At 47.6% G+C, this 8,097-nt stretch overlaps 1 non-coding gene across 1 annotated transcript; it reads left to right on the plus strand.

Moving 5' to 3' along the window:
• Positions 1 to 2,267: 2,267 nt before the first annotated feature.
• LOC114809417 lies at positions 2,268 to 2,399 on the plus strand. The gene has a single exon (XR_003757202.1). It is a non-coding gene; the product is annotated as a small nucleolar RNA SNORA7 (small nucleolar RNA).
• The last annotated feature ends 5,698 nt before the right edge of the window (positions 2,400 to 8,097 follow it).

The following is an 8,097-nucleotide window of genomic DNA, read 5'->3' on the forward strand; positions in this document are numbered from 1 at the left end:
TAATCAGGTTGCCCCATGTGGGGCTCACAGTCTTACTCCCCATTTTACAGATGAGGTAAGTGAGACCCAAAGAAGTTAAGTGATTTCTTCAAGGCCACACAACAGACGGATCTGGGATTAGAACCCACGTCCTCTGATTCCCAAGTCCGTGCTCTTGCTATTAGGCCATGCCCTATGGTTCATCTCCTACTCTGCATTTTCTTGCTTCCTAAAACATGGTCAGAGAGCTTTCTGGATGAGGACTGTGGTCTTACCTGTAACTCTCCATGGAGCATACTTTGCTCCTCTACTGCCAAACTTCTCACCGTATGTTGATCTCATCTATCTCGCCCCTGACCCCTCACCTATGTCCTGCCTCTGGCTTGGAACGCCCTCCCTCCTCATATTCAGCAGACACATTACTCTTTCAACCTTTAAAGCCTTACTGAAGTTACATCTCCTGCAAGAGGCCTTCCCTGACTAAGCCCTCATTTCCTCTTCTCCCACTCCCTTCTGCATCAGCCTTGCACTTGGATTAGATCTCTTTATTTATCCCTCCCTCAGCCCCAAAGCATTTATGTCCATAACCATAATTTATTTAATGATATTAATGTCAGTCCCCACTTACAGACTATAAGCTCACTATGGGCAGGGGCACGTCTACCAACTCTGCTATATTGTACTCTAACAAGAGTTTAGCATAGTGCTCTGCACACAGTAAGTGCTCAACGAGTACAATTGGCTGACTTAGTGCCTCTCAGATCTTCATTCATTCATTCAATAGCATTTATTGAGCACTTACTATGTGCAGAGCACTGTACTAAGCGCTTGGAATGTACAAATCGGCCACAGATACAGTCCCTGCCCATTGATGGGCTTACAGTCTAATATAATAATAATGTTGATATTTGATAAGTGCTTACTATGGGCAGAGCACTGTTCTAAGTGCTGGGGTAGAGACAGGGTAATCAGATTGTCCCATGTGAGGCTCACAGTCTTCATCCCCATTTTACAGATGAGGTAACTGAGGCCCAGAGATGTGAAGTGACTTGCCCACAGTCCCACAGCTGCCAAGTGGCAGAGCTGGGATTCGAACCCATGACCTCTGACTCCCAAGCCCGTGCTCTTTCTACGGAGCCATGCTGCTTCTCAGTACCTTCGGACTCAGTGTCTCATAAGGACACCCAAGGGATGTCTTTCAAATTGCTCCCCTCTGGACTTAGTAAAAGCAACTCTAAGGGTCCAGAGCCAACATTTTCTCCTCCAATAAAATATTATAAAAATCATATTTACTTCCACAGAAACAAATATTCGCCGACCAAGTGACAAATCCCCATGCCAAGTACTTGGGAAGATTGTGTTACAGAAAACAAGTGGAAACCACAGAGGTCTGCTGGAATATGGAATTCATTTGGGAGGCAAAGTGGAACAGTAAAATGAAAATCCAAACTAAAAAAAGGCTCCATATCCAGTCTTCTACTTCGTTTGGGTGAGAGTGGAAGGGACTGGAGCCTCCAGATCACACAGGCTTTCCAGTATGGGGCTTTCTCATTGACTTTTTTGGGGTGCATGTCGGGAAAGGAGAATGAGAAATGGGGCTATTTTTCCCCTTGACCCTTAAATGCCTGGTTGGGACTGATAGAATTCCCCTCACCCTGAGGTCTCCTGGGTCCAGAATCTCTCCGAGGATAAGCAGCTTGGCCTAGTGGCTTGGGAGCCAGGAGACCTGGGTTCTAATTCCGCCTCTGCCACTTGCCTGCTGCGTGACCTTAGACAAATCACTTAATTTCTCATTGCTTTAATTCCCTCCTCTGTAAAATGGAGGAAAATGCCAGGCCCCCCCCTCCATTAGAATGTGAGCCCCAGGTGGGGAAGCAGCGTGGCTCAGTGGAAAGAGCCCGAGCTTGGGAGTCAGAGGTCATGGGTTCGAATCCCGCCTCTGTCAGCTGTGTGACTGTGGGCAAGTCACTTCACTTCTCTGTGCCTCAGTTCCCTCATCTGTAAAATGGGGATTAACTGTGAGCCTCACGTGGGACAACCCGATGACCCTGTATCTCCCCCAGCGCTTAGAACAGTGCACGGCACATAGTAAGCACTTAACAAATACCAACATTATTATTATTTTGTGGTGCAGAGACTGTGTCTAGTCTACCCTAAAGCTTGGCACATAGTAAATGCTTAACAAATAGTAGCATGAAATTACATGATCATATTGGTGCAGGTCTCCTGGTAGGTTTCTAGTTGATTTATGTAATAGTAATGGTATTTATTAGATGTAGAACCCTGTGCCCCTCTCAGGATCACACCTGGTGTGTTTCTAGTACTCTATCAGTCTTGGCTACGAGAGGGAGAGTGAAACAGAGGCATTCCATTCCTAGCTTGGGCAGTGGTTAGCGAGTGGAAGACAATCTGCTACAAGTCAGAACTCACCTGTGCTGAGCAGCAGCGGCATGGGAGAGAGTCGAGGGCAGAAACTCAAGTTTACTTCACTTTACTAATTACATCTGTATTTTTACCGAGAGAATTCTAAGGATATACTACCAGAACGATTGTCAATGGCATTCTGGGAGAGATGTATGCATGGAGTCGCTATGGGTTGGAGATGAGTCGACAGCATAAGGCAAGACAAGAATCCCGTGTGTGGATCTGCTCTCTGTATTCTGACTTTGAAGTGTCTACCTGTGGCTGCTACAGCCAGACTCGTGGTAATGATCTGATGAAGTTGCTGCAGTAAATTATTCATTCATTCAATAGTATTTATTGAGCGCTTACTATGTGCAGAGCACTGTACTAAGCGCTTGGAATGGACAAGTCGGCAACAGATAGAGACAGTCCCTGCCGTTTGACGGGCTTATAGTCTAATCGGGGGAGACGGGCAGACGAGAACAATGGCAATAAATAGAGTCAAGGGGAAGAACATCTCATAAAAACAATGGCGACTAAATAGAATCAGGGTGATGTACTTCTCATTAAATGAAATAAACAAAATAAATAGGGTGATAAAGATATATACAGTTGAGCGGACGAGTACAGTGCTGAGGGAATGGGAGGGGAGAGGGGGAGGAGGAGAGGGAAAGGGGGGAGAAGAGGGTTTAGCTGCGGAGAGGTGAAGGGGGGGTAGAGGGAGCAGAGGGAAAAAGGGGGGAGCTCAGTCTGGGAAGGCCTCTTGGAGGAGGTGAGTTTTAAGTAGGGATTTGAAGAGGGGAAGAGAATTAGATTGTCTGAGGTGAGGAGGGAGGGCCTTCCAGGACCGCGGGAGGACGTGGCCCGGGGTTCGACGGCGGGATAGGCGAGACTGGGGGACGGTGAGGAGGTAGGCGGCAGAGGAGCGGAGCGTGCGGGGTGGGCAGTAGAAAGAGAGAAGGGAGGAGAGGTAGGAAGGGGCAAGGTGATGAAGAGCCTTGAAACCTAGAGTGAGGAGTTTTTGTTTGGAGCGGAGGTTGATAGGCAACCACTGGAGGTGTTTTGGGTGCGTGAGGTGGAGGGGAGAGGTGGGTGGTGTGAGGTGGAGGGGAGAGGTGGGTGTCCTACCAGCTGGTGCACCATTACCGCATCCCTCCCATCCAGATTAGATTGTAAACCCGTCAAAGGGCAGGGACTGTCTCTATCTGTTACCAATTTGTACATTCCAAGCTATTAGTACAGTGCTCTGCGCATAGTAAGCGCTCAATAAATACTACTGAATGAATTCCCTGACTAACCAGTAGTGTACACACAGCTAAGAAACACTGTGGCCTAATGGATAAAGCCCAGGCCTGGGAGTGAGATGGACCTGGGTTCTAATCCCAGCTCTGCCACTTGTCTGCTGTGCGACCTTGGGCAAGTCACTTCACTTCCCTGTGCCTCAGTTTCCTCATCTGTAAATTGGAAATTAAGACTGTGAGCCCCACGTGGGACAGGGATAGCGTCCAACTTGATTAGGTTGTATCTACCCCAGTGCTTTGTACAATGCCTGGCACATAGTAAATGCCTAACAGATACCATTTTAAAAGTTTTTAACTGTTATTATTCATTCTATCATATTTATTGAACACTTACTGTGTGCAGAGCACCATACTAAGCACTTGGGAGAGTACAATACAACAATACACAGACATATTCCTGCTCATCTGGGCTAGTGCCAGGGATCACTGTGGTGAGAAGACCCAGATCCACCCATTTGAGTCTCCTCAGACCTGCAGCCCCATGGAGAGGATAAACCAAAATGCCCCTTCAGCCACAGAGAGCAAGCAGTAGTCAAGAAGGATTCCTCCCTGGGAGAGTTAAGAATTTTTTTTCTCCTCACCAAAGCCAATGGGCAATGAGTCAAGTCTTCACTGTCAGGGTTTCACCATAAGGCTGTGGTCAGCAAAAACACGTTGACGAGTAATCCTCAATTCAGTTGGCTTGCAGAAAGGGCCTGGGCTAAGGTCTGTTTGCATAACTTTCATTTTAGTCAATACTAAGTTGTCCAGAAATAACTCTAACACCTGCCAGTGTCCCGAGTGCCCCTCAAACCCTTTCCCCCAGGTTACCTATCTCTCACCGCTTTCTCCACCATTCGCAGGTCCTTCCCCTTCCATCTGGTGGTCCCAGTTTTCATTCTCTCCTCACCCCCTCTTTTTAATAGTATTTGTTAAGCACTTATTATGTGTCGGGCATTGTATTAAGCACTGGGGTAGATACAAGGTTGTCTTGTCTTATGCCGTGAAGTCCTGAAAAAAGGGCCCTGGTGTTCAAAAAAGTTACTCCTTGTGAGTGATCAAAACTGGATGGATGGGATTCTGCAAACAGTGTTTAATAAAGATCAAAAACCCAACCCCACTAGTGGGGACAGTGGTTCTTGTCTCTCTCTCTGGACGCCTCTACCATCTCATATATCAGATTCCTTAACCCACTCCTCCCAAGCTCACATTGAATTCTCCTTCAGCTTGTAGCGTCTAGGTAGGAAACCAAAAACCAGGCTGCTCGCCCTGCAACCGAGAATGCCAAGCCCGCTAGCATTCCATCCACTGATTCGATTCGTCAGAAGCCAACAGAGGTGGCGCCTGTCGGTGAGTATCAGCTGTCCAGTGACCTCTCTCCAGGCTCCTTCACCGTCCGCCTGCAAACCAAGTCAAGAGCACATACAAACATTACTAGCTAACACATTTCCCTGCTTCAAATGTGGAGCTATCTTGGCAAGTCTGAAACCTCTCCCCCTTGTAAGATTTCACATTCAAAACATTTTCCAAGGAATAAAGCAGACATCTGCTAAAGTTTGAGGCAGAAACACACCCTAGACCATCCCTTGTTTCTTCTCTGTAAGAGAATGACTCGCTCCTTCCTCCTCTCTCACTGAGGTAGGCTGTTTCTAATTCCCCTGTTGATGGGTGCAAACATTTCTAGGTGTGGATGTCAGAAAGAACTTTGGGTCTCGAAAGAACTCTTGTTGACTCAGGGATCTAGAGCTCTCCTGATTAGAGATCACTCCAAAAAGGCCTAAATTGGGCTTGTTAAGTGTAAACGGGGATAATTCTCTAGAGGATTCAGTGGATGAATATCAAAACACAAAATGGACCACAAGAAAGGATGGGTTGGGACCCTGAAACCAGCCCTGATCTCTTTCACACATGCCCAGGCCCTGACCTGCCTGCTGCCTTCGGCAACCACCTGCATTACCTGGAGAACTTGGCTTAAGGCAAACAGTCCATTCTCATAGAGCTCTTTTGTTCAGTCTTTCCTTGTCATTATTTTTTTATTTTTTACTTTTGTCGTATTTGTTAAGAGCTTACTATGTGCCAGGCCTGTATTAAGTGCTGAGGTAGATACAAGCTAATCAGGTTGGACACAGCCCACGTTCCGCATGGGGCTCACAGTCTTCATCCCCATTTTAACAGATGAGGTAACTGAGGAACAGAGTAGTTATCTGATTTGCCCAAGGTCACGTAGCAGAGAAGTGGCAGAGCCTGGATTAGAATCCAGGTCCTACTGGCTTCCAGGAGAATGCTCCTGTGAAAAACTTTGGGGGTTGGGCATGTGGGGTTGGGGTGTGGGAGAAAGGACATACTGAAGCAGGATGGTGTAGTGGACAGAACACGGGTCTGGGAGTCAGAAGCTCTGTTGCTCACAACCTAGAAGTGCAATTCATCTGGACCACTGGAAAGGGTGAAGGGAGCCAACAACATTTTGCAGGCTGGTAGATTCCTCAAACATCTGCAAGGCCACGTTAGCCTGTAGGTAGTCCCATACATTAAATAATAATAATAATTTACTATGTGCTGGCCACTGAACTAAGCACCGAGGTAGATACAAGCTAATCAGGGTGGACACAGTCCATGTCCCACATGGGGCTCGCACTCTTAATCCCCATTTTACAGATGAGGTAACTGAGATCCGGTGAAGTGACTTGCTCAAGGTCACACAGCAGACATATGGAGGAAGTGTGATTAGAACCCAGGTCCCTCTGACTCCCAGACCCGTGCTCTAGCCACTAAGCCATAAAGATGTCTGTCTGCTACCCAGTTAGGTCTCAGAATGCCTCCTGCCCCCATCACACACTTTGGGATTAAAGGTCACTCCCATAGTCAGGAGGGAGGCACTTCAGGTCTTTGAACAGGGATTTCTTTACCCCAACCTGGGTTGCTCATGGCTATGGATGCTTTCACACTTCCTCCTGAGTTCCCAGTCAGAGATCCACATTTGCCATTTGGTTTGCTGTTTTGTGGGGGTTTTTGTAATGATAGGGGGTAAGGGGTGGAAGAAGAGGCAGCAAGAGATTGAGAAGGAGCAGCCAGAGAGAGATAGGAGGAGAACCGGAAGGGGTCAGTAAATCAGTCAGTTAATCTATGGTATTGCATGCTCACTGAGTGCAGAGCACCAAACAAAACTCCTGGGAGAATGCAAAAGAGATGGATATTTTTTCCAGGAGAAAAGAGTGGTCCACAGTATTTTGAAAGTGCTTAGAATAGCAGTGCCTTACATATTCAAGATAAAAAGTTTTAGATTTCTTTTTCTATTCCTAGCTCTGCCTCATCGGACCTCGACTTCTCCAGCTATAAAATGGGGATTCGGTTAATTCCCTTTGTGGTAGAGTCTGACGGATGCTAAGAAGCGATCCATACCTTGAGCTTCAAACTCCAGGCATGTGCACTCCCTGCTTGCAACCTCGCTCACCTACAGGATATCTGAGTCTCCGTTACCCCGGCTTCTCCCCCTCCAGAACTTGTGGTCCTAGGGGAGGCAGACATAGGAGTGGCAGATTCATCACCTTTGTCCCAAGCCGCCTGTCGACCCTGTGGCTTGTGGAAAGCGGTCTCTATGACAACTCTGACTCCATGAAAGCAGAGTGACCTTCCTCGCGGGGCTCTTGAGACATGTCTGAAGGGCTCGGGTTGCTCAGAAGCGGAGCAGAAGCTAAGCTCTCATCGAGTGGCTTTGAAGTGGTTTGGCTCCTGGAGCAAGAAGGCATCAAAAGTTCAGGATTTGTTTCTCTCCACCATCCAGGGTCAAGAGGTTTCCCCTCCCCCCCCCCTCCTCCTCTTTGGGAGTTAGCCAGTCATCCATCGGATGTCACTTCCCACGAGACACGGTCACTGACAAAACGCAATCTATTCATGAGGACAATAACTGCCTTGGCTTCTCCTCTGGCTCCAGAAACCTTTCCCTCCACCCGCCAAAATCCCTTCCCATCAGTCCCGTTCTCCAGTGAGAATTGTCCCAGCAGTCACCTGGGTCAGAGCTGGCTGTGCCAGATAGTCTTGGGGATAATCCCCTCACATTTCAGACCCCCTGGGTCTTCCTCCACCCTACTGCAACTAAAGAATAAATCATTATTCCCCAGTGTTTAATGATCAAGGTTGCCTAAATTTCATCACAGTCTGTTGCAACAAAGGATAATTCTCCAGTTCAGTCCCACTAAGCCTCACTGAGCTTTTCTGTGGCCACGGCACAGAGATCTTCGCTCTCCACTGGGCAGCTAAAACAAAAAGAGAGACCTTAGTCAAGCTGCTCTCCTGGGGTTTAGCACCCATCAGTCTAGGCAGAAGAAAACAGACAGGGTTATGTCAAGATGGCAGGAGGCAGAAGTGAGAGTCTTCTGTGTTTTTTAAATGGTTTGTTAAGTGCTTACTGTGTGCCAGGCACTGCACTAAGCACTGG

Source organism: Ornithorhynchus anatinus, chromosome 2, assembly GCF_004115215.2.
Source record: "Ornithorhynchus anatinus isolate Pmale09 chromosome 2, mOrnAna1.pri.v4, whole genome shotgun sequence".
Classification (NCBI taxonomy): Eukaryota; Metazoa; Chordata; class Mammalia; order Monotremata; family Ornithorhynchidae; genus Ornithorhynchus; species Ornithorhynchus anatinus.